We start from the raw sequence: 27,490 nt of genomic DNA, 5'->3' as shown, positions 1-27,490 counted from the left end.
ACCTGTACTTCCAGCTGCAGGGACTCTGACTCCCTCTTCTGGACTCCATGGGCGCCCGTGCTTTTGTGTACATACCTTTCCCCCATATACACAGTCACAAAATTAAAAATAAAAATAATACCAATTGCCATTTCTTTTTTCTCTTTCTTGCCTTTGGTTTTGTTTTGATTTGGTTTGACAGCTTGTAGGAACTCTGTTTTCCTTCCACCTTCTTTTCCTTTTGCTCTGGTGTCTGCAGAGGAGCTCAGCACCACTCGGTGGTGACTCTACAACATTTGGTGGTCTGTGCTGTGGGAGCTGCTGATCAGCCCTCAGTGGCTGGTGGGGCACACCAGTCTTCAGTAGGGAACTGCTGGGTGGGTAACAGAGGGTACCTGCACACTCTCAGGCCAGTCTACCCACCTCTGGCTGAGCAGTAGTGAATTCAGGAGCCGGTACGGTCCATTAGCCCTGAAATTCCTCCTTGGTCACAGCCTGCTCCTCCTTCTCAATCTCCTCTGGATCTCTATTGACATAAAGAATAGGCAGAATCTCCCATGGGCGCTTACGGGAGATAGTGCCACACATTCGGAATACTTCTCTGGCCAGCATCTACCACATTAGACCTACCAAGTGAGCTCCCTTGTTGCAGGGGACAGCAATGTCCACAGCGCAGGGGAGAGTGTGTTACACAGAGCAATGGTGGGCAGGTTGGCATAAGATGCCTCTGAGAGGCTGGTGGTCAACCCTGGGTTCAGCCACCACTAGAAGCTGTGGATTCCTGAAGGCTGCTTGGATTTGGTTAGTGAGGGGCCCAGGGGTGAAGCGGCCAGCAATCGGAGTGGCTCCAGTGGTGGCAGCAAACTTCAGCATGGCTCGCTGCCCAGTGTTCCTGGAGGAGATGACACTGACATCAGCAGGCTTCTTAATGGCAACGGTAGCCTGATAGCCCGAGCTGCAAGCAACAGCTTCTCCCAGGTCCTCTTCAGGTTTATGGTGCAGATACCATCATACCATCACTTTTCCTTTTGTAGGTACGGCTCCATCTAAAAGTCAAGGTTAGCGCCACCTTAGCGGGTTCCTGAGGCAAAGAATTTGAGGATATCCTCCTCCTTTGTCTGCAGGACATCAAGGGCTCTGGACCTTGTGTAAGTTTCCCTTTAAGTTACAATGGGAATGAAGAACAGTGCGGTATGGACCCATCCCAGGGCAGCGTGGAAAAAGCTCACCATTTCTTATTAATGCTTTTCTATGTAATAGCAAATGCTCTGACTCCTGAAACACACAAGTTACACTCATGGGTTGTAATGAAGTGTTCTATTTGTCAGTTGTGGGACATTATGGTGGGTAGAGGGGAAAGAAAGCATTAGTCTTGTTGATTTCTCACAGAAGACAAACTGCAGTCATTTGACCCAATTCCACTACAGCTTGGTTTGATATTTTATGACAGAATGTGTCAAGTATAAAATGAAGCAGAAAAGAATAAACATCGAAAATGTCTTTTAATGAAATTACAAGATAGTGAACAAAAGCAGAACTTCTCACTGTGAATCCAACAGGACAAACTGAATATGAAATGCCTTTAAAAATGGGATCCCTAATTGTCCTCCTTAGAGGGACTGTATCATGTACTAGAGTCACAAATGTCACTCAAGTTCTCCAAGACATTTTTATGCATTAATATGTGTTATAAATACTGACCCAAACTAACTGGGCAATCATGGGCTCTATATTCTTACCTTGTTATGTATTGTGTGTTACTGTACTGCCAACTATCCCTGTTTGGGAGTCACAAATGCAGAATCTAGAAAGGTCACTAGGATGATAGTGTGTTTCTTAGAAACATGATTAGAGGAAATAGGTGAAAGAATCCAGGCAGTGAGGCAGAGACTGAAAAACCTATGAACAGTCTGTTATTATAGCCATTTTAAAATGCTCTATTATATACAGTATTTGTAGTAACTCTTAGAGAACATTATATATGTACACACATGTATGTATATATTAAATATATACAAGTCCAATTTGTGATGCCTGGTGGTGAAGGGATCATCATCCACTGGAACCTGGTTGAACTCTTAGGGGTCACACCCTTAAAGAAAATTGACTCTCTCCCTCACTCAGAAGCAAGCAGCTATCAGCAGCTCCCCATCTAGAAATGGGAGCTCATGTCCCACCCCAGTCAATGCTTGAGTACAACCTGGTTTGATCTTGTGGAAGTCTTGTGCAGACAGCAACAGCTAGCTGCTGTGAGTTCTGTCTTGTCATGTTCAGAGGACATTATTTTGCCCAGGTCCTCCCTGTCCTCCTATTCTGTGATGGTGCCCAATGGAAGAGAAGACTCACTTTTATAGACAAAACAACTCACAACAGATTTGACCCAGCAGAAACTTCCAAGAAGAATAAAAAGTGTTTCTGCATCCCTCATCCTAAGACGGGAATACTTATTATTATTGTTCTTGAACCCATAGCCATGATCACTAGTGTGAATTCCCCCTCCATACTGCCTTTTTGAATTGCAGCTGCTGGTGCAAGGCAGGAGCTTTATCCTTAGAGAAAGTCAAGGGGCTGCAGATCTGAGGCACAGGCTGCTGCTGTGACCATCTGATGGCACACTGAGCACTGCCCCCTCCAGGTTGGAGTGTGAGACATGGGCACAGACAAATATATCTATCTTACTGTTAACTCATAGCTAAGTGAGACATCAAAATATAGACGCATCAGAATTACCTCTGGGATAAGTAAGTACATTTGCATTTATTTTGACTTATCCATTTGTTAAATATGAAGTCTAAACGAGAAACTCTACTTGAAATAACCAGGTATTTCTCATGCTGGTGGCTTATACCAAACTACTGGCTTTTAAAAATCAATTTGTTGTGGTATATATGCAAATATTTTATGCTGATAATTTAATGGAAAGAATGAAGCAAGCTCTGTGGCTGTTATCTTCCAAACAGTCCACAATAGCTCAGGGGAATTTCATTCTCTTCAGTTCATAGCTTTTATTCTTTTCTCTCAAATGGAACAATGTCAGGAATACTTCAACAAGTGCTGATACTAGCCAGACCCTGATTTAAATATTGCTGCATTAAAGCTACATATCTGTGACTGTACAGTCAGTGAATGTACAAAACAGATCTTGAAGAGCTGTGTGGCCTGTGTCCATGTAACACATGGGCAAAGACTTCTTAGGCCTCTTTCTTGCCAAATGAAACTCATTCAACAAGGTGTGGGAATTGTGCCTACGGTGTCGGTGCTGACCCTGACAGGAAGATGCTCACATTTGTTTACCCTCTTGTCTATGTGCCATGTCAGTGCAGCTGGAAGCTTGACTTTGTTTACTCTGAAGCTTGAGAGGAAGAGAGTGTCTAGACCAAAGAATGGCTTGTCAGCTTCTTGGCACTGTCAGAGTATGGACTTCATGCCTTTCCAGGTGCATGGTGCTCTTCAAACAAACCCGAGCTATGAATGCCATAGACACAGCATGTTCAGTCCATGAGAAAGACAGACATTCAGTCCAGAAATATGAAAGCAAAGGCCACTCATGGTTTTAAATATCTGAAAATGAGAATAGAATTCTCTATTCCCTTCTTGTACTGGTATTGAGACAAATTGTAGATAAGTCCAATAAAAATACAAAACATCAAAATAGTATGAACCTAAGCCCTTTTGGTCTCAAAATCCCCACAAGATACATCGTACACTACAGTTGGCTTGAGTAGACCCGACATGAGAAACTGTTGAGTACTGTGTCTGACTCACACCCATTCATGTGCCCTCCCATTCATGAACTCTTCTTTAATTATCACACACACACACACACACACACACACACACACACACACACACACACGTACAGCCTATTGATCCTGCAGTTATTAAGCTATTATTTTTTAAAGTGATTTCACCATTTTCTTATTTTTAGATAAGAACTGGAGAGAATACTCTCAGCTTTTGAAAAGCCCAAGTTTTCTTCGTGGAGCTAGAATACTACTTATTGTATTCTAATTGTTATTTAAAGAAAAGATACATGACCTGTGAGATACTTGGCATACAGGTAGGTAAGTTGCAGTCAAAACTGGCACCCCGAGTTTAATATCCAGAACCACCTTGCAGAAGGATTAAACTATCTTTTTCAGGTCTTCCTCCAACCTCTATACACTCATGTTGTTCCATAAGCAAGCACACATTCACACGGAAAGTAAATATTATAAAGTAATGTTAAATAATAAAGTAATGTTAAAAATATAAATTCTGAACAAACATTTGCTCAAAAAAATCTTTATTCTATTTAACATTTGTCATGAAAAATTCTAAAAATTGTTACTTTTTTATTTATAAGTCTATGCATTTTCATATTGGCCATTGTGTTAGCTGCATTTTTCACTACTGTGAAAAAATACCCAATAGACACAATTTAAAAGGAGGAGAGATTTGCTTTAAGTCGTGATTTCAGAGAATTTAGTCTTAGGTCAGCAGGACCCAATGCTTTTGGCCTCAGGTACAGCAAAGCATCATGGTGATAGGGGTCTGTGGCAGAGGCCACTTCCCTCTGAGCATCCAGGCAGGAGAGAGAGGGACAGGAGGGACTGGGCACATTGTATACATTTCCAGGAAATGCCTCATGACCACTGCCCACACATGGCATCATATTATGAATGAGTCAAGGATAACCCACTGATTAGGTCAGAGATTCCTTGACTCCACATCTTCCTATGAGTAGATCCACCAGTTGAGGCTGAGCCTCCAAATGTGACGTCTCTGAAGGACCCTTTGCATCTAAAACACATAATTAAACTAGTTATCCTGATGTTCTCATTCTGTCGACAACCTGTTAATTTTTCCTTGTTATTTGTTTAATTCATTAGTTACTATTTATTTTTGGGTTTTTAAAAAGAGAGGGTCTTGCTATGTAACTGAGGCTGGCCTGGAACTCACTTTGCAGACCCAGATGTCCCTGAACCTACTTTGTACCTCTCACCTCTGCCTTTGAGTGCCAGGTGACAGCTGTATGCCCTCACACTTCAATGATGGCCTGTTTGTCTTAAATATTAGGAACATGTTTCCCTAAGCAGTCTACAAAGATTTAGCCAATGGTGCCTAGACTTGTGGTTGATATATATATATATATATATATATATATATATATATATATATATATATGGCTTTGGAATTGGAGTGTGTCCACAGTGATGTCCTAAGCAGGCATAGGCACACCGTTCCAGGGTAAGGGCACGCTCTTTATGTTACAGTGACTAAAAATGTATAAAGCATATTAATTGGGGGGTGCTAAAGCACTTATCTTTGTAAGAAGGAGACAAGTAGCATTCAGTGGGTTTAGACATATGTGATATCATCTTATCTTGTTAAGAAAAAACACTGTGAACTTCTGTGCATAAAATTCTGCCTAGGGATGTCTATTAGATGTAGGTTTTTATAAGTTAGAGATGCTCAAAACATCAAGAATAATTTTTCTTTCATGTCAGACAACAGTGTGAAGATAAGAGGATTGAAGCTGTTGTTATGACTTTGTTCACACAAACTCTTCAAGACTCTAGTGAGTTCTAAGACCAGTGCCACTTCATGGGCACAAGAGGGCTGCTGTATCAAAAGAGCATGGCAGTTCGGCAAGCAGCAGGAAGGATAAAGAAATTAATAACAAATGCAGCAAAACTTATGCATAGTCTTCTTTAAGAGAGGTTTCCTGAGCTACCAACTAACCTATCTTTTTATAGTCTATCAACATAGCTATAATTCCATGGTGAAGAAAAACGGGAATATATTTCTCTCTCACTCTCCTGTGATTGTCTTCATTGTCTTCTTACATTATCAAAGTGGAAAGTGTATGAATAAGAGAAAATTTGGGCTCCATGAGCCTCTGTGGACAGTCAATGAATCTAGATTACTTTGTGAGGCCTACAGAACATCCAGTTTTTGTTTGTTTTGCAAACCCCACAGGAGCCTCCCCTGTCCTCTGTCAGCCGAATCAGCTATCTGTCTGTCTTCTGTGTGTTTTCTTACAAACTCGTATTCTGGCACCTGAACTTTTTCTACTCAGAACTTTCTTCAGAACTTCTCAATAGTGCAAAGAGTCAACAATCTCTCGGCACTCTGATGGCTTGTTTGTCTTAAATATTAGGAACCAATTTCCCTAAGCAATCTATAGAACTTTAGCTTACAATGCCTAGACCTGTGGTAGGAAAGTCCTGTATACATACGGCTTTAGAATTGCATCTCATGTCAACATGTGTACACTGCCGTCTGCAAACAGCTTACTGCAAGCTATACTGGTGTGTGTATGGTGGGGGCTGGGGGGTGCGTATGTTGAGGGCAAAGGTTGACTCCAGGTGTCTCCTTCAATCAGTCCCTATCTTCTTTTCTGAGATATGGTCTCTCAGCCTGGCTGGCTAGAAGCTTTAGGGATCCTTCTGTCTCTTCCTTTCCAATGCTGGGATTGCAGGTACACCACCACAATCCTGGGTTTTTATGTATGTGCTGGGATTGAACTGGGGTCCCCATGCTTGTGCAGCAAGCATTGTACTTGGGAGCCTCTCTCCAGGCCCCATTGGTCTTTAATAGATCACATCGTCATCCCAGTACATGTGTTACTCTCTAAAGTTCATTTATTTTCCTGTTTTACTATCCGTGTTTTTTCAACATCCCCATGACAGCACTGTGTTCTTTGTTGTTTAATCCTCAAGACCAAAACCCTGCAAGGCTTGGTCCACCCACTAGCTGCATATTGAAAGATGGATGAAGACATTAATGCTTTTTTCCCTTGTAAAATATCTGTAAGTGCAAATGTTCATGTCTGGATGTTGGGCATAGATTTCATGACAGAGGATTGTAGTTGTCCAATTTCTCACTGTCCATCCAAAGGCTGTTTTTATATAAATTCATCCAAACACTTGCACAAATGATTCCCGAAAACAATATAATTTTCTAGGGATTAAACACTACTACAATTTATGTCCTTTGAGAAATCTGAGCTAAACAGCCCTGAAGACGTCTATCCTAGCTTTATACTTTTGTGTTTATTAACAGTAGGTGAATCAGAGAGTTAAAATTCCTGTTCAGATAAACCACAAAGGATGAGAGTGGCCTAATTTCTATTCCTATTCAATTACACTATCATGATTAAATCATAGATTTAGGTTTCTTCTCCATTCAATTCCCAATAGACGCAAACATTTCTCTTTAAACTCTGCCTGACAAATAATTTCTTATTATATTCTTGAAATTATTGTTTCTTTCCTTAAAAACTCCTATTGTCAATTAACTTGCTAGATTCCTTAATTCAGCTTTTTTTCTCTCTCTCCCTCTACTTTCTATTTTTCAGTGGTCCCTTATATACTTTGGTAAACAGTAAAAAGTCACCAATTTTCTATCATTTATTTTTTAAATATTCATTTGCTTATTTTGAGAATTTTGCCATATGCAGATAATGAAGCTTTGTATCTACACTCTCATTTCCCTAGCAGGGCCCCTTCCAACTCCTAACTTAATGTCCTTGATCTGTTATTTCTGATAGCCCACTAAATCCAATTAACAACACCCATGTGTGCCTGGGGATAAGTCAGTTATGAGTGACAATTGCCCATATTTGAGGAGTAGGATAAAAAGAAATGTATGTTTTCACTTTGACTGTCCTCTACTCTGTTTGGTGATAATTTTTCAAGGCACAGTCAGCAGCCCTGTATATGACCATTGTAGTGGACAAGAGACTGACGTGCAGAACACAGCTTCTTCAGCATCATCCTTCCATGTCTTTATGTAACAAGTGGAATGGTTATATTTTCTAAACTCAGGCATTCCATAAATAAATACTTGTTTATGAAAAAAAAGAAAAAAAAACTAAAAAAAGCTAAAAAAAAAAATACTTGTTTATGGACTTGCCACTTTGAGAAGCTCTCTCTAAGAACTGAGTCCTTGGATCACTGTGAGCTACCAGTGTTGTGCTTGTTGTGAAATGCATCTTCCCCTGGCTTCATAATAGTCAAAGCATTGACCCATAAGCCTATTTTGTGGTGCCCACAGACTATCAATCAATCAATCAATCAATCAATTAATCAATCTATCAATCAATCAACCAATCACACAAGTAAGCAAGCATTTAAGTTTGGGGGAGAATAGCTGCTTTTGTGTCTCTTCCCTGCTGGCGGCTTCATCTCCACACCCTTATATGGTGATATTTTATTTGTACTGAAATGTGATTTTATTTCTATGTTAATAAAGTTGCCTGGGGGTCAGAGCTAATAGTAAGCCATAGAGGAGCTGAGTGTTCGCGGTGCATGCCTTTAATCCCAGCACTTAGTAGGCAGAGCTAGGTAGATCTCTGTGTGGTCAAGGATACAGCCAGCATTGGAGACACATGCCTTTAATCTCAATACCAACCATAGAAGACCTGGAGGTCTGTACAGACAGGCAGTGACGAGGCAGTCATGTGGTTGGGTTTATAACCAATAAGAAGGCAGAACAGAAAGTCTATATAAAGACAAACACACAGGAAGTAGGTCTCTCTTGGCTGAAGAGGATCGCTGAAGCAGGAAGGGTAAGGCTCTTAGCTCTGACCTCTTGGGCTTTTATCTTTACATTGGCTCTGTATTTCTTAGTTAATAAGACAGTTACTTCTACACCCTTACCCTTGCCTTATTTTTGTTCTGTGTCACTGCCTCTTACAACTGATCTTCCAGGAAGAATTGCATATTCTCTAATATGATCCAGTCTCCTCTGCTGGAAGACCTTTGTAGTTGCACCACCCATCTCTTGACATCATCATCATTATCATGACCTCAGGTTGTGTGTATGTGAGGATGAGTGTCTATGTGTCAATAGCATCATTTAGGTACTGACCTCAGGTTGTGTGTATGTGAGGATGAGTGTCTATGTGTCAATAGCATCATTTAGGTACTGACCTCAGGTTGTGTGTATGTGAGGATGAGTGTCTATGTGTCAATAGCATCATTTAGATACTGAACTCAGGTTGTATATATGTGAGGATGAATGTCTTTGTGTTAACAGCATCATTTAGATACTGTCCTTAGGCAGTATGTTTTGAAACATATGTTGCACAAGCTGGTCTCAAACACTTGCTGCATAGCCAAGGTTGACCCTGACCTTCTGATCCTCCCTCTTCTGTTTTTAAAGTGCTGGGATTACCAGTGTATGTACTACCACACCCAGTTCATGCAGGGCCAGGAAGGAAACACAGGGCTTTCTGCACATTTCACAAATGTTCTACCAACATAGCTATATTCCCATGTGTAATTATACATTACCATAAGATATCAACACTTTTGTATTTATGTGTCTTGGTAATTAACAGATTATAAATATTTGGTAAACAGAATTCTCACTTTATTTTATTTTTTCTGATTTTCAAAAATTTACCTTCATTAGAAACTTATTAGTGACTCAAATGTATATAAAGCCTGTTTCCTGTCAAGTTTCTCATCACCTGAAACGTGTTGTCTGTGTAAGCATCCCTTCTAAGACCACCTTAGCTGAAACAGCTTGGACCCACTTCATTTCTGTTTCATCATATTACCCCAACTACCTGATACTCTGATGAGGTCCCTGCACTTACTTTTTGCAGTTTAATTTGATGTGAATATGTTAATAAAGTCAATGATAAAATGGAGCCAAGTGCCTCAGTCACCTGAAGGAGATACAGGGGACTACTCACTGCAAAAACAAGAGGCTGTTGGTAATACTGCAAGAACTGCTTGGAGTTTGACAGCTTGAGCAAAGGCTGGGATGCCCCCTTACTGTGCCTTCCCAAGGAACCAAAAGGACACAGAAGGAAGCTGAAAGGAGCTTTTGTGAAGTTAGAACCTAGGAGGACAGTGGACCTTTTAAGAAGAGGTGAGGTGGGGCTAGGAAAGGGGAGAGTCTCAGAGAACCTTTGTTTCACTGAGGCAAGTTTGAAAACAGTGTTCTCTCCAGGATGGCATGGGCCTTGCACACATCCTAGGACCAACTAAAAGGAAACTGATTAAATGTATTGAATTATAGTTGATTTAATGGGATAGGTAGTTAAAGGTTGTTCTCTGTGGTCCCCAAATCAGCACAGGTGTTTGAGGAAGGAGGTAGCTAATCAAACTGATGACCAGTTTGGGACCAAATAGGGTCTGCTAATTGAATTCAGATCCTATTTACCCCTTAGCATATGGTCAGGTTAGGGTCAGGTTAACACTTGTTACAAAGTTAGTGTTTGAAAGTTTCAAGTTGCCTCTTTGAGAACCTGCTTTCTTCCCAGGTTCCTCAACTTTCTGCCCACCCTTTAGGTCAAATATGATACTCAAGGAAGAAATGACCATGAGGATTTTAAGTCATGGTGGCAAGGATGTTACAATACCAGTGTGGAGATCCAGCATCCATGAAGCAGATGAAGAGTCAGAGAAACATCTTGGGAACCACAGAGAAACACAGGAGTGGCAGGGCTACTAGAGCCATCCAGGAGTCAGGGAATCCAGGCATCAACTCAATTACCACAAATTAAATAAGAAAATTATTTATTTCTAGTCCTAAGGAAAAAGGCAAGAATTAAGGTTGAATAATAAATTAAACTTTAATTCATCAAAGTGCATCAAATGAACAACAACAAAAAAGAAGCAGGACGTTTCTCTAGCTTGCACCCCTGCACTTTGCTGGTAGTCTGTGAAACGGACTGTGCTGCAGATACGAAGGTCTATGACATTTCCTGGGGTTAGACCTGCCTGTAACGTAGGCTGAGCTAGAGCTAACAAGAGACAGAGACTAGTGGTTCAAAAAATGGCAGAGATTGAAATAAGTATGCCCATTAAAAATAAGTAACAATTTATACATCATAGATGTTTCATTGGGCATTATTCGATAAGGTGGTTTGATTGTTTTAAATCATATGAGTACATTTGATGAGTTTATTAGATATATTAAAATCAACTAGATTCACTGTAAGATCTTAGACTATCATTCTACTTTCTTAGGATACTTTTTTTCATATCTAAGTAACACTAGACTGTTTTATACTATTTTACTATTGAAATTAATTTAAAATATTGTATTTGTAAGTTATTTTTTAAAGTGTCCATGGAAATACACAAATATTTTTGCCCTGTTAAAATGATATATGACATATATGTGATATATTTGAATATATATAATATGAATTTGAGAGGGAGAAAGGGTTAGGGGACATGGGAAGGGTTGGAGGAAGAGGCCATGGGAGGGTTTGGAGGAAGGAGAAAAGAGGAGAATGGTGCAATTCGATTTTAATTAAATCATTAAAATCTAAGGCTGCTGGGGATGTCTTTCTGTATGCTGTGAATGTGTTGTTCCGATTGATTGATAAATAAAACGCTTATTAGATGTTGCCAGGCAAGAAGTATAGTATAGGCATGATAAGCAGAGAGGAGAATTCTGCAAAGTGGAAGGCTGAGTCAGGAGATGCTGCCAGCCACCACTGCCATGAGAAGCAAGATGTAAAGATACTGGTCAGCCACAAGCCACATGTCAAGGTATAGATTTATAGAAATGGGTTAATTTAAAATGTAAGATCTGGCTAGCAAAAAGCCTGAGCCATTAGGCCAAGCAGTTTTAATTACTATAAGTATCCGTGTGTTTATTTGGGTCTGAGTGGCTGTGGGCCTGGGCAGGACTGGAGAAAACTCTAGCTGCATAAGGCAAAATGGAGATTAACATGGACTTGGAGAGAAGTGCAGGAGTTCTACTGTTTGTAATTCAGATGACAAATGATGACATATCTGTGTGCATCAAACCTATTTAGATGAACATGATTCTGGAGCCCCTGTGGTCTCATGGATGGTCAAATAGTCAGGGTACTGAGCTCAGGGAAGTGTGTGGTGAAGAACTGTTACTGTGCATTGTCTTCTGAGCACTTTCTCAAACATTAGCCAGATCCTTTTCAATAACTGATAGTTTTCTGTCATTGCTGAGAGTATGGGAACTTATGTCAGCAAACAAGGTTAAGTGCTTGTTATCTTCAAGTTGGGGGAACAAGTTTGTGGTCATAGCCTTTTTTCAGTTCTCTTACCCTTTCTTCTTATTAGTCACATCTTAAAAAAAATCTCAATTATCCTTTCAACAAAATTTCAAACTTTTAAAAGTTATTGTTAATATGCAAAATATATTATTAAGATATTTTATGTTTCTGAATATAAATTGGGCAACAGTGTGTAAGTATTTCTTTGAATTTCCTTGTTTTTAAAGTTGTTTGAAAGGCAAGTGCTCACTGTTCATTTTCAGGATAGAGTGACTCTGTATCCTGGAGAGGTGTGTTAGAAAACAGATAAACTCTTCTGAAATAGAAAGTATAGAAGTCATTTGACTAGTTGCTCATACTCCATTGACTTTAACCCTAAATTCCCTCAAACACTTGCACTTGTGGGCTGTGCTTGTTTGTGTTCATTGTGAACTTGGCACAATCTAGAATCACTGGAGAAATGGTCTGTGAGGAACTGTCCAGATCAGGCTGCCCTGCAGGTATGACTCTGGGAGGTTTTGCTGGTTACGTTAGGGTGGGTAGACCTGTCTACTTTGGGTATCACCATTCCTTAGGAAGGAGATCACACACTGTTTAGGAGTAGAGCACTTGGGCTGAGCGCAGGCACACATATCTTCATCCTCTCTGATCCTGTCTGGCTGTGACCAGCTGCTGCAGCCTACTTTCTTGACTGTAACTTGCTTCTGCCAAGCCTCGTTATCACAGTAACAGGAGGTAAAATTAAGAGAACCTTTTATTAAAGAAGACATAAATAAATTCTTGGAAGGTGGAATGAGGCTCATCCCTTCTATGTAGACATCTGTCTTTGTGAACAAGACTGAGCACACTAACCCCTGCTCCTTATCTTCTGACACATGGTATGTGACACTTACTCTTAGTGATACTGTCCAGTGAAAAATTGAAACTAAAGCATGAATCACCAACCTGCTGAGCCATCTGGTGTTTCAAGGTGGATATTTTAAAGTCACTCAGAGATAATTTATTGGCCACCTAGTTGTATGTATTTAAGACTGTGTGGCCAGGCTGACCTCAAAATGCCCTGGGCTCCACACGGGAAAGTGTTTTCAAGTGATTTATGTGAAATATGTGCACTCTGCCTATAGATGTATATGCAGGATTTAGATTCCTTTAACATTAGGTTTTGACTGAGGCGGGGCAGATGGTAAATGGGCCACACATGAAATCAAATAGCAGTTCTATTTATAATTATGTACAGATTACTTTAAAATAGTTTTACCACATTGATTAGAATTTAAATCAAGCTCTCCTCACCTATCATTGTTGTGTTAAAATAAGAATGGAAAACCTAATAGCACACTTAAACACCTAAACCCACAGCAAACTTTTCCAATATATTTGTAAACTTTTCTTGGTTGTCTAATTTTCCAAATTCTAGGTAACAGGTCCCTCAAGGAGGGAGCCACTTTGATGGTTGTGGTATTTGTGGGCATGTGGACCAGTTTAGGGTTGTAAATGCCCCAAACGGATGTTCATTCCTATGAAACTCAGGGGTCCTCAGCCCTCACTCACCTCCTGTGATTCTCAGAGGTAATTAAAGCAGTTTGTCTGTTTGGTGCTCTCCAGGCTTAGCATCCTGAAAGCCCACCACAGGCTTAAAGAATGGGCCTGTCTTTTTTGGTCCAGAACTTACAAAATTATGAGCTAAATGAAATGTTCTTCTGTGTAAGTTAATGAGTTTTTAGCTGTGGTGGTGGAAAGAGGATTAACAGCATGTCTGTCTGTCTTTTTCTCTGTCTATCTAGACAGAGAGAGGTAGAATACAAAAGAGGTGATCTTTTCTACATCAAAATAGTTGTAGCTATTTCTTCCATCTATCTGTCAGGACTGTGGCACATATAATATGCCTCTATCTGAAACAGAGGCTGAAATAACAGATATGACAGATACAGTCTCTCTCTCTCTCTTTCTGTCTGTCTCTCTCTCTGTCTCTGTCTCTGTCTCTGTCTCTCTCTCTCTCTCTCTCTCTCTCTCTCTCACACACACACACACACACACACACACACACAAACACACACACACGTATAAAGGCTGACAAGGTGTCTCAGTCAGTAGAGTGCTTGCTAAGACTGCACACAGCCCTGGTTTAGATGCTCGGCACTGTTTATATCAGATGTTGTGGTGCACACCTGTACTTTCAACACTGTAGAATTAAGTGTGGAAGGATTCAAAGTTCAGGGTCATCCTGTGCTGTCTAAGGAGACTGAGGCCATCCTCAACTACATGTCTCTCCAAATAAGTAGGAAAAGGAACTTTTTTAAAAAGAAAGAAAAATTACTATATAAAAAACACCACGGTGATATTAATAAGACAGCCCCTTTCTTGGCACATGAGTGTCAGCCCAAGGACAGCATACAGAACAGAGCAGCACATGGCACAAGTGACTACCCAGGCCACTCAGTCTTGCCATTTGGATATTTTTGTTTTAGGGAAAATTCTTTTATCTGTCACAGCAATCAAAATTATTTCCAATTCCAAGGAAAAGTGATTAAAATGGTCTCTATTTTCTTCTGTCCACTTGTACCATCATGACACACACACACACACACACACACACACATACACACACACACACACACACACACACACACACACACACACACTGAGGTTTGGGGAAGGTCAACAGCAAAGATACTAAGATGAAATTCTTGCATTCTCCATAGGTCCAACATCCTGGTCCACTTGAGAAACCAATATCCTCACCAGGAATGATAGTATCTGTTTTCATTATTTGTTTCTGTTTTTCTTTTCTGTCTCTGAAACTGTCAAGACTGAATACTTAGAAGAACACAGTATCATCCCATAGTTGTGAAACTCTTCATTAGAAATATCCATAGCATTTCCTCAACATGTTAAGATTTTGAAGTTCTTATAGAACCTGTGCCTTGTGTTTTGAGAATTTACCATGTTGTTCTAGAAGGTTCATTGTTGTGGACAAAGCAAGGCATAAAAATAATGATATTTTCAAGAGGAGTTTGGACTAATTACTACATTGTTGTGTAATGCTAACTATGCTGAGGAGTTTTAATTAGCTGAAATGTTAATAAACACTTGGCATAGAGCATTTCTTATAGTAGAAACCATTTTGAAATAATTTGTGTTTTACATTGTGCCGTGGCTCAGTGACTTCTCTCAGAATTCAAATAAAACATGTAATTTCAAGTTCACTTCAATTTGAGTCTTATAAACATCTAATTAAGAATCAATGAAATATTGTACTTGAGCAAAATACAAAAATAAAGCCTCTATTGGGCAGTTTCTGAAAGAGGCACTTTATAACCTTTTAAAAAGAAAATGGCTGACATCTCTTGTAAATTGTGCTGGGCAGGTTTATGGATAGTGTCTTGGTAGAGGCTATCTACATATTCCTTAAGTACAGACAAAATACTCTCCCACTGAACCTGATTTCCCCAGACTGCCTACCTTACAGAACATGGCTTTTATAGGACAATGGCATATATTAGGCTCAGTTACCTGCTTTAACTGGGTACCAGGTTCATTTTATACTTTGGAATTGAATTTATCTTGGTCATTTGCTCAAAAAGATATGTTTTCACCTTTAAGTAATATCTTTAGAAATTATTTTCAACATATAACTATGCACAAATGTAGTTTTTTTAGGTGAATCTGCTACTGAAATTTATGAAGAATATCGTTAAAAACCTCTAATAATTAAAGTTGTACGAAGATGGAGTCTGAGACCAAGACAGTCAGAATTCCTGCTGCTCTTAGAGAAAGTCTGAGTTCAGGCCCCAGGATCTTCTTTGGGTGGACCTATAAGTCCAGCTCCAGAGGCTCCAATGCCCAGTTCTGGCCTCCACAAGTACACACACACACACACACACACACACACACACACACACACACATGCATGCACACACACACACATACATATACACATACACAGAAGGAGAGGGAGGGAAGAAGAAGAAGAAGAAGAACAAGAAGAAGAAGAAGAAGAAGAAGAAGAAGAAGAAGAAGAAGAAGAAGAAGAAGAAGAAGAAGAAGAAGAAGAAGAAGAAAGAGAGAGAGAGAGAGAGACATCATTCCTTTTTATGTAAAATTTGGAAATCAATTTGCTTTACTTTTTTCTTTTAAATCACCTTTATTAAGGGAAGATTTACTGAGGCCCCACTTTAATTGTACAATTTCAGTATTTCTGATCAGTGTCTACCCTGAGGTCCCACCACATCCCATGGCACCTCACGCTGTCTTCTCTTAGTCCCAACCTGGAAAAGCCACTGCCCTGGCTTCTGTCCTACAGTTTTGTGTTTTCTAAAATGTCATTACATGAAGCCACGCCTCCCAGAACCTTCAATGTCTGACGGTTCCTGCTTAGTGAGCTGATGATTCTGATGGGTCTGTGAAGTCTCCCTTGGTGTTCTTTTGCCGTAGTTTTCTGAAAAGGGGGTCTCTCTCTCTGAGCCTGGTGTTTGCTCTTTTGCTCACCTTACATGTTCTGCCTGTACCCCAACACTGGAATTATAGGTGACACCACCACACTCAGCTTTTGGTTAGTGCTCAGGATTCGAACTCAAGTCTGTAGGCTTTCACAGTGACACTTTACCCACTGAGCCACCTCTTGGCCCCTGTTGGTTATGGTCCCTAGAATTAGATGAGTGCTTACTAATTCTGTTTGTATAGCACCACAAGCAGCATTGCTGATTATACACTGACCATGCCCTTCCATTGTACATCTCTCCCTCACTTCCTCTCTCCTACTCTGTCTGCTTGTTCCCTGACCAATGAGAGGTTGTGATTAAAACATGATCCCTGCTATACCCAGACACAATGTTTCATGTAAATAAAGAAGAAGGGGTCTTTAACATTGTAGATATTATAGATGAGCTTTCCATTTGGTACCAATTTTCTAGAAAGAAAATGAGATACAGTTCCAGAACATACTGTTTGTCCGTTTCTAAATGCCTCCCCTCATCTGGGCTGCTACAACAAAATATCATGGTCTGGGTTATTTGCACTGAAGAGGAATTTCTTTCTCACAATTCTGGAGTGTCACAGTGCATGACTGAAGTGCTGAAGGCTTCAGTGTCTGGTGAGGGTTCAGTGACACTCCACAGAGAAGCATCTGCAAGAAGATGTCTTTGGGCTGTGAATGCTTCCAGGAATCTTTGCAGCATGTTTGTGCAGAGATTAGGCATGGACCTGGGAACTGGTACATGTATGTGTGACATAAGTGTTCAGATTTGGCACTCAAATACATTTTACACACACACACACACACACACACACACACACACACACACACACATCAGTGTTTGTTTGAATGATATAATTTAATTTCTATTTATACAGAGCGATTTATGATTTAGATTCGCAAAACACTTTCACTTGCATCAGCACAACTGCTCCTTTTAGGACTTATAGAAAGTCCTTTACTGATTGATTTGCTCAGTAGCTATTTATTATGAGTGACATGTGACATGAGGACACCTGACCAGATGCTGAGAATCTGTTAGTGAAAAGGAGCTCCATATAACACAGGACACCTCAAAGGAGGCCATAGGCTATTATTTTATAGTGTTAGTGATGAGATGTAAAATATAAATGGAAAGCTCAACTTGGGAATTGAGGAGACATATGGGTGTAATTTTAACTTAAATAGAAGTAAAACAAGACAAGGATGTCCACAATGGAAGGTGAGAATTTGAGCAAATAATTGCAGGACTTACAGGTAAAATAAGAGTATAAGAGAAACAGTGAGTATTTCAAACAGATGAGAGAATACTCTGAAGATTGAGAGGCAGGAGCTGCCCTGTGCTTGAGGAGAGGGGGCCACCTGAGGCATCTGCCCCAGACGAGTACTTGACGGAAGCAAGCAAGGTTGACCATAAGGGAAGCACAGGCGCATCCCGCAGGAACTATAAAGCGTTCAATGTTTTTTTGCTTTAATTCAACAAGGGCTTCTTGTATTTGACTACTAGTGACATTTTGGTCCTAATTGCATAACCATATGAACATTCTAGAGCGTTACCCAGGTGGTTTTGAGGAAATACTGAATGTGACGAGGCTAGAAGCAAGGAGGCCCTGTGAGGAGCTGTTAATGTAATCTAGTCAATGAGCTATCGTGTCCTGGACCAGGAAGTCTGTAGAGCAGTCAATTTTTCTATCAAAATGGCAGTGATAAAGTCATATTTTTTATATATTTCATCTTTTTTATTTCACTTTTACTGGAATTTTGTTGTGTTTTATGACTAACAAATTCAAATTTTAAAACAAAGCAAAGATGTTACTGTTTATTTTAATTATTTACATATCCACTCGACAACCTCCAAGAAGCATTTGTAGAGAATGGACAGAAAAAAGGCAATCGACAGATGTGAGCAATGAGTTAAAAACATATTAGAATTATTGTATAAACATTTTAAAGCAGCCATTAGGAAATTGCCCCCAGAAAATATTTACATATGCCCCTAAGACATATAAGAATGAGAAAATTTTTTTGTAAAGAAATTACAGATGTGAAGAAACAAGAGAGATGTTGGCAATCGATAAAACATCAAAAGAAACAAAGCAGGGCAGTGTTGGTTGCTGATTCTAGGGGCTGGGAGGAACACAGAAGACTGCCAGAGGCACAGTCATGTCACTTGCTCACGTTCAACTAAGAAGAGGGGTTGTGAGACAGTAGACAGGGTAAAAGTGCTTTCCACCATACCCGACAACCCAAGTTAGAGTCTCAGGGACCACAGGGTGGAGGGAGAGAACCCATGCCGACAAACGGACCTCTGGCCTCTACAAGCTCATCTATGCACATAAATCTTGAGCATAGCAATCATAAAGAAAACTCTACGTGGAAACAGTCAAAGACTTAAGGATCCATAGAGCTATAAGAATGATATCACAACTATTTTATCAGAGTGTTGGAAGAAGAGAAGAAAGAAGACAGGAATGGCTTATATGTTCTCAAAGCACACAAGAGATCTAAGCTGAATATTCATTCTGAATGAAGAGCAAACCAGACACACCCAGGTGTTCCATGCCAATGAACACCACAATCTGACTTGGATGGCTAAAGACAAATAAATTACTGTGAAAGCAGAAATAGAAAAAAAAATGTTTCTATCAGGAGAAAATTACATGACAACAGCTGTTACCGGAAACCGTGAAAGCCAGACACAAATGGCGGTTTTTGAGTGCTGTAAGAGAGCTGTCAACTGGGAAGCCATATGGCGTGAAAATGTCCCCTAGCTTCAAGGGGGCATGGAGACATGCGACGTGAATAAACGCCATCAGAATACTGAAGTGGAGTGGCATTATACAGGGGAGGAATGAGTGAAGGAATTTTGTAAATTGAAAGGTAAAAGCTTGATGGAATTAGGGGACATTAGTAGGGAAGGCAAAGCATAGAAAGCAGAAATAGAGGTGACCAAAGCCAAAGTTCCTTTGCCTGTGGCACTTTCAGGGTCCCGTTTCTGACAAAATTCCAACGCTGCCTAGGTATATTCTAATGAACATAATATACTTAAGAAAATTAAAGTAAAAATGGGGAAGAGTAAAGGGATGTGACAGAGATAAGCATCCTGTGACACAGGCAGATAATGGTATTGTGTATTTAGAAACACACGAAACTAGAAACTATGCGAAGATATGCAATGAAAACAAGTCAAACATATGGGAATGAAATTATTTAGTGTTCAGCTATGAACATGAGGTTGGTAAAGATAAATGAATCAAAAGATGGTTAGTTTTGGTCCTTGGCTAGGTTAAAAGATGCTTAGAAAATCAATAATAAACATTTTTGGCTGAAATGTGAGGCTGTGTTCAGGAATAGTCAATGTGATGCTCTGGAGGCAAAGGTACTATGACTGGTGAAAGTCAGGCAATAACTACAGATGTGAAGGGAAGGTATCCTGGATACCTACAGCTCTGAAGACAAAGGTACCCTGAATGTCAGAAGTAAAGCTATACCTACAGCTGTGAAGGGAAGGTATCCTGGACACCTACAGCTCTGAGCACAAAAGTATCCTGACTTGTTGGGAAGTCAGGCTATCCCTGATGCTGGGTTTGGGTGGGAGATGGTCTCCCTGCAGGGTGTGGCAATCCTGCTCCTCTCCCAGAGTCTTTACAGCCCAGTTCTGCTCTGCTTGCCTAAGGGAGTTTCCCAGCAGAGGTATCTGTTGCTTCTCTGCTCCACTAGGGAATTTCTTTCCATCAGAGATGGCCATTGCTTCTCTGCTCCACTCTGCAAAGAGGTTCCCAGCAGAGATTCTGCTCCACTCCAGTGAAAGGACTTTACCCAAAACTCTTCAAACAGATTTATTGGGAGGGGGGAATCCAGGAAAGTGGCTGCCCCTGCCAGGGTTGAGAAGGGCAGCTGCCAACTGAACAGGCCCAGGGCTTACTTACATAGGGCTTCTTAGGGTGGACTTTTTCCAGGGAGATTTTCAGGGTGGGAATTGGTCAGATTTCCATCCTCTGAGCTTGGACAAGCTCAGGCTGACTAGAGTTTGTTCTGGCTCAGGGACTGGGTCGTTTTCCTGCTCAGGGGTCAGCTGGTTTCATGCTCATTTGGTCAGGGGGATAGTCTGTTTCTTTGGCTCTGGTTTCAGGGCCAAAGTGTGTTTCTTTCATTGGCCCTTTTTAACCTTTTGGCTCTAGTTTCAGGGACAAGGTACGTTTATTTCACTGGCTCTGGTTCCAGGGGTAAAGTGTGTTTCTTTGGCTCTGGCCTCAGGACTAAAGTGTGTTTCTTCCACTGGCTCTGGTTTCAAGGTCAGGGTAGGTTTCTTTTGCTGGCCCTTTTACCCTGCAACTGGGAAGGGAAGATCTTCCCTGAATGTGCAAACAGGGTTCACTAGGACCTAGGTGGCAGGGGGATTCAATTCTCTGCAGTAGGCACATTTTATTCTTGTTGTAATCAGATGCCAGTGTCTTCAGCCATTGAACCTGGACTTGAACTTGTGGCTCTTCAGCGGAACTCCAGCACATATTCTTCTTATTCACAGCCCTCTAGGCTCTTTCCTAAGCAGCTCCTGGTTTCCCAGGCTGTCTAACCCCCAGATGGCCACTGTTGGACTACTCAGCCCCAGATTCTGTAAGCCACTTAGTAAGGCCCCTATTTCAGTCACACATACCTTGTCTTCTGTCATAGAACCCCAGACAGAGTGTCAGCAAACAGGAAAAAAACATAAACAATGGTGGTTAACCCCTCAGCATCTTCATAACTACATGAAATACGAGTGTTCCAAAGGACAAGATAATTAATTTTATTGTAGTAAAAATGCCTCAAAATACCTCAGTGATATGTTGTCAACAAATACATGTTTAAATATAAGTGTACAGACTTACTGAAGGTTCAAGAATAGAAAACATTCGTCTTGCAGGTAATCTAAAGAAAGCATAATGCCTTGTGCTAACATTAGATGAAGACTGTCTTAGGGATAAAGAGAGCAGCTATGGAATGTGATGAAAGACTACTCAACAAAATGTGCAGATCTTAAGTGTAAATGTACCAAACAATAGGGCTGTAAAAAAAATGTGAAATAAAAATCAACAGACCAGAAAGGAGGCACTATAATTGGAGAATGTAAAATTATTTCAAAAAACGATGAAATAAATGAGGCATAAAACCAAGAAGCATGTATAAGAATACAATACCATCACAGACAGATTCTAATTTGAGTGCATGTTGCACATTCTAAGACCATATCCAGGTTTTAAAACAAACCTCAATTCATTTAAAAGGATTAGACATACAAAGGTTTTGTTCTCATTTATAAATAAAACTGAACTATAAATCAGCATCAAAATGACAAAGAGAAAGAAAATAAACATTTGGCCAGGAATCTTCACATATTCACATTTCTCTGTGTATAAGAGAGTCTCAGCAGAAATAAGTGGTATTGCATTGAATAATAATTAAAACATAAACCTCAATGGTTGTGGGGACCATCTAAAGTGTTCCTTAGAAATGAAAGTCACAGCATTAAATAGGCATGTCATACTCCAGACTGTCTCCTCTTCCATCTGTGTCCTCTTCAGACCTTCAAAGGGTTAACCTCTTCCAGAAACAACCTCAAAGACATGCCCAGAAATAAGGCTTTCCCAACCCCAACCTTCTGGACACTGCTCCCCTGCACTCTCACTTGGCTCATTTAATTAACCATCATGAACAGGTATATGGAGCCTGTATAGTAAGAAAGGGAAATAAAAGAAAGCTTGGAAAGAAAACACATAGGTCTGCCTTTATAGAATATATGATACTTTCACAGAAAATTCCACTGAACCTTCATAGAAAACATCTTGTACTGAAAAGTGTAATGAGGGTCAGGACATATGGAATAAGTAAATTATGTTTCCATATATTAGTAACCAAACAAGGACATGAAAATGAAACTGTTTAAAATGGCTCAGAAATCTAGGGTGAACATTTAATAAAATATTGGCAGGCTGTAAATTGAAACTGTAAATACTGAAGAAAGAATTCAAATATCAAACTCAAAAAAGAGAAGTACCATTTTGTTTGGAAGATTACATGATGTTTTAACCCTAAGGGTTAGATATAGTATGTGACAAATTGAATTTCTAACATTGCTTTTATGTAGTAAGAAAAGAACATTCTGAATTTATAAAAAACAAAGAGACTTGTTAAAATTGATTGATAAAGGAACAAAGAAAAATAATCGGAAGAATAAGTTTATTCAATTTAAAGATTCATTATGTACCTTCAATAATTGAGAGCAGGTGTGGAAAATGACTCAGTGGTTAAAAATGGTCCCAAGTTTAGCTCCCAGCACCCCATGTCAGGGGAAACATAACTGTATATAACTCCAGTTCCAGGGGGATCAGGGAATCAGATGGCCTCTTCTGCCCTCCACAGGCACCTGAATTCATCTGCTATAACACCCTCTCTCAATTAAAAATAAAAGCTCTTTTAAAAAAAAGAACAAGAATAAGCAGTATTGCTGAAGTCCAGTGTAGCCAGAAGTTTTCCTGTGTCCTGCAGCTGCTTGGTCCCAAATAAACACACACAGGCTTATATCAATTACAAACTATTTGGTCTATGGCCCAGGCTTCTTGCTAGCTAGCTCTTTCATCTTAAATTAACCCATTTCATTTGATGTATGTATTGCCACGTGGCCTTGGCATTACTGGTCTGCTGGCATGTTGCTTCTTGGGCAGCGGGCTGGCATCTGCCTTCACTCCTCCCTCTTCTCCCTGTATCTCTCTTAGATTTCCTACCTGGCTCTTATCCTGTCTTATCACAGGCCAAAACAGCTTCTTTATTAACCAATAGTAGCAATACATATTTACACACAGCCTACAGAAAAATCATCCCATAGCAGTCCAGCCATATGTATCAATATCCACATGATTTTGATAACTCTGTAACGTAACTCAGTGTTGGAGAGATTGCCCACTAAATAAATTAGTTTAAGTAAATTACAACCACAATGAGACAGGAATAAAAAATAAAAACAGAATAGTTAAGTTTAAAAATGGTAGCAACTCTAAGTTCTGGTGAGAAGACAGAGAAAAATTTTTTTTATTATTTTTTTCAGAGAAAATATTTTAATGACATGCTGCTGATGAAATTTATTTCATTATTCTTTAAAGAATTACACTTACATCTCCATCACCAACTTCTAACTTCTCCTATGTCTTCCTCCCTCCCTCCCAAATTCATGGCCTCTTCTTTACTTACTAATGATACATACACACACACACACACACACACACACACACACACACACACACACACACACCTATTACACACATAGACACACAGACAACATACAGAGTCCACTTAGCACTGCTTGTATGGGCCTGTGTCCAGGACTGACCATTTGGAACTGCACAATCTTTGTAGGAGCCAGTTATTGCAGAAGCCTGATTCCTCCTCTTTCAGCAGACATTGACCTCCTGTAACTTTTCATCTAGTAGCAAGACCTTGTGAAATTTTCTATTCATATTAGCATGTCAGCTGGTGTTATAACTATGCTGGTCTGATTCAAGCAGCCATTCTGTTGAGAGTTCATGGTAAGTGTAGCCTCCTAGTCATGTCTAGAGGACACTGTATAGCAGCAAATGCCCTGGTCTTCTGGCTCTTTCAATCTTTGTGTCCCCTCTCCCTTGATTTGATGGTCCCTGAGACTTTGGGGTTGGAGTTGTTGGTAGGTGTATCAGTTGGTGTTGGACACACAATGGTTGCTTATCCTGTGCATTTTGATCACTTATGGATCTTTCTAGTAGCATCTATCTTGGGCACTTCTCCATCCAATGAAAGTGACAATTAAAATGATGACAAAGATGGTCCTCAAAATGGCTCGGTGGTTAAAGGCACTTATTTCCAAGTCTGACAACCTGAGTTTGGCCTTTGGGTTGGGGAGGTGATAGAATGGAACAGAGTACTATGGGCTGTCCTCTGACTTCCTTTTGCCCCCATGGTACATGATGCCACACATGTATACACAGGTGTGCATACACAAAATAATAAATATATTAAATATTAAAAATCATAGACACCATGAAATGTTAACATCTTTATGGAAAAGTTATACATGTTCATTCCTTATTTATTTCATTTAAATGTAAATGATATACAGAATACATCATAAATCATAGACATAAATACAGATATAAAAGTTAGGAGACTTAGAAAACTATCTATAAGATTTTACTATGAAGCCTAACAGAATAATTCCCACCCAACCCCATATTTAGTGCCAAATAATGGCATTTTAAGGCAAAAAAAAAAATAAACAAAAAGAGAAACGAAGAATGATTACCATTAAGCACTGGGGCTCAGTGAGGTACAGGACTTACTGACTGAAGGGACTCTCTCTTGAGATGTTGCTGACCTGAGCAGTTCATTCAGTAATCTGCTCTCACAGGCTCACCCCCATTAATTCCAAAGGTGAGCGAGCCTTGCCACATCCCAGATGCCAAAAGCATGCAATGATGGATTAGCTCTGCCAAACACTAGCTGTAGCTCATGAATGAAACTAGATGTGCCTGTGGAAGTTGAGTCAGAAGGGAGGTCAGTGAGCAGGAATGGAGGGTTAGCTGCCTCTAATGCTCCGTTCCTGGTACTCTCTGTCAGACCTCAGTCTCAGACGCCGTCCAGATGGATGGCTTCCTTCCCCAGCTCAGAATCTTCTGACTCCTGATGGGGTCATCTATCATACTTCCTTTAGGAAGACTATATTCCCAGCTGCAGTCTTTAAAACAGTCTGAGGAGTCATCAGAAGCCTGCATTGCACGGCCATTTTTCTGCATTCACAAGTGTAGGGGGAGCATTCTCACCATGGCAACGATTGGAAATTAAATTATGTTTATTATTTCTTCAAAGACAAAATTAACATCATGGGAGAGAATGTTATTAAGAGGGGAGGTAGGAAATGCAACACAAAAATCCACAGAGATTATTCTTATGTCTAAAACTTTATGCTTGAACGTATTATTGCTTTTCTCTGAATTTATATTCTTATAGACCATTTAGCCTGAAATCTTTCCAGAATTAGAGACCTTTTTATCCCTATTTAGGATCTGGGAGTTATAAGAAATATTCATACTTTTATCCATAAGTTTATGATTGAACAATTTTTTTACATTAAAAATATTTACTTTTAAATTCTTTAGGGATACAGGAACATTAAGATTTAAAAAAAAAACTCAAACAGAGTAAATGCTGTTGGAAATTACAATAAAATAAACATGAAGCCTTGATTTCGGATTTTTAATTCTTAAACAAGTTTCATCTTTATCCATCTCTTTGTATGATAATAAAATAATAAATTTTGTGTAGAAAGAACAGAAAGGTTAAGTAATAATTAAGATAAGAATAGAAGAATAATTCTTGGTGTATGTGTGGTCTATGGACGTATGTGGATGTAGATCTGTGTGCCCATGCACCTGAGTGGAAGGAAGAGGAGGTGATAGTGTTCTCTATTTTTCTCCAACTTACACCCTTGAAGCAGCATCTCTCATTGAACTGTATGCAGTTCTGCATCCATCAGATGGGTACCTAGCAAGTCTCAGGGATGTCCCTGTCTCTGACTCTTGCTGTGTAGGAATTACAGGCATTGGTATGGCCATACCACACTTTCCACATGGGTGCTGGGGATCCAAACTCAGATCCTCATGTTCAGGCAGTAAATGCTCTTACCTGTCTCCACAGTCCCATACAGCTTAACTTTTATGTATATGACATTTCAAATTCAGGCATCAAAGAGTCAAAAATAGTTGATAGTAGAAGAAATCTAGAGGCCCCTGAATATCAGAGACTAGGCATAATGACTTGGTCTAGTTGTCTTTCAATGATCCATTGCAGTTATGGTGGTGGGAAAGAGTGGTCATGACTGGAGACTGGATGGAAGGAAGCAGCCATGGGGTGGAGAGCCAACCTTGGTGGAAGGACCTTGACTTAACAAACTTCTTTTAATAACTGTCTGAAAACAAGGGCCTGAATTTTGATCCCCTGCAACTATAGATATAGATGTCTGTGAGCCACTATGTGTTTACTAGAAATAAAATATGGGTTCTCTAGAAGAGCATCCAGTACTCCTAACCACAGTACCATCTCTTCAGCCCTATGATAACAAATCTTAATTTCTAGGCTTCCAGCACAAAATTGTTTGGCAGAATTTTTAAAGACAAAAGCCAGATGTATTGATGCTGCAAGGAATGAAGCCACTTCATGGGCACTATGAGATGCCAAGGTCATTAAGATAATGGAGAGAGGTTTGAATTCACTAGTGCGATGTTCTGAGGGAGAAACAGAGAGTGGCTGATGTACCTTGGCTGGGACTGGGAGAAAAAAGAGTAGGCGGGGCTCAGGTGCTGCCACAGGTAAGAGAAGATTAGTATGGGGTCTCTCCAGTGGCAGATCTGAGCATCACTAGAAAGAGTTGTAGTTCGGAAACAATCCAGACACTGGGAGGTGAGTTCCTCTCCTCATACTAAGAAGCTGCACAGTCACCAGCTACCTCAGTCACAGCTGGTATCTGTCACTGTAGCCGAGACAGATGCAGTAGGCACATAGGAAGCCGTGTGCTTTGGGGAGGGAAGCATCACCCCCACCGCCAACTAAAGCAGAATCACCATCATCCTGGAGCCAGTCACTGACAGGGCAGATTTAGTTGGTTCTTTCACAGGGAAACCTCGAACCATGATGCTACCCATACCTCATAGTGTATGTTTCCAGAACAAGAAACCCTAGTTTAAAAACAAGTAACAGGATATCACACAGGAGTTTACACAAAGATGTTTGTCTCCACATTGCTTATGTCACACAAATGTCACTAACATTAGCTCTCTCTTTTGGGTCCATACCCTTTACATATGTTTGAATGTAACCTGTTAGCTCCAACCAAATTCTTATTCTCCAAAACATTTGACTAAATCATCTCCTGGATCTGACCTCTTTATCTCAAAGGAGTGAAGCAGCTTCAATTTTAAGTTTATGTTTTAATCATCTTTCTTATAGCTTAGAATTCTGTGTGTTCAACTCATTAACCTTGCTCGAAT

At 40.0% G+C, this 27,490-nt stretch overlaps 1 pseudogene; it reads right to left on the bottom strand.

Moving 5' to 3' along the window:
• Positions 1 to 244: 244 nt before the first annotated feature.
• On the bottom strand, positions 245 to 17,873 carry LOC114681869 (annotated as a pseudogene).
• Between the last annotated feature and the right edge of the window lie 9,617 nt (positions 17,874 to 27,490).

Source organism: Peromyscus leucopus, chromosome 6 (assembly GCF_004664715.2).
Source record: "Peromyscus leucopus breed LL Stock chromosome 6, UCI_PerLeu_2.1, whole genome shotgun sequence".
In the NCBI taxonomy this organism is placed as follows: Eukaryota; Metazoa; Chordata; class Mammalia; order Rodentia; family Cricetidae; genus Peromyscus; species Peromyscus leucopus.
This window is presented reverse-complemented; position numbering and strand designations above follow the sequence as displayed.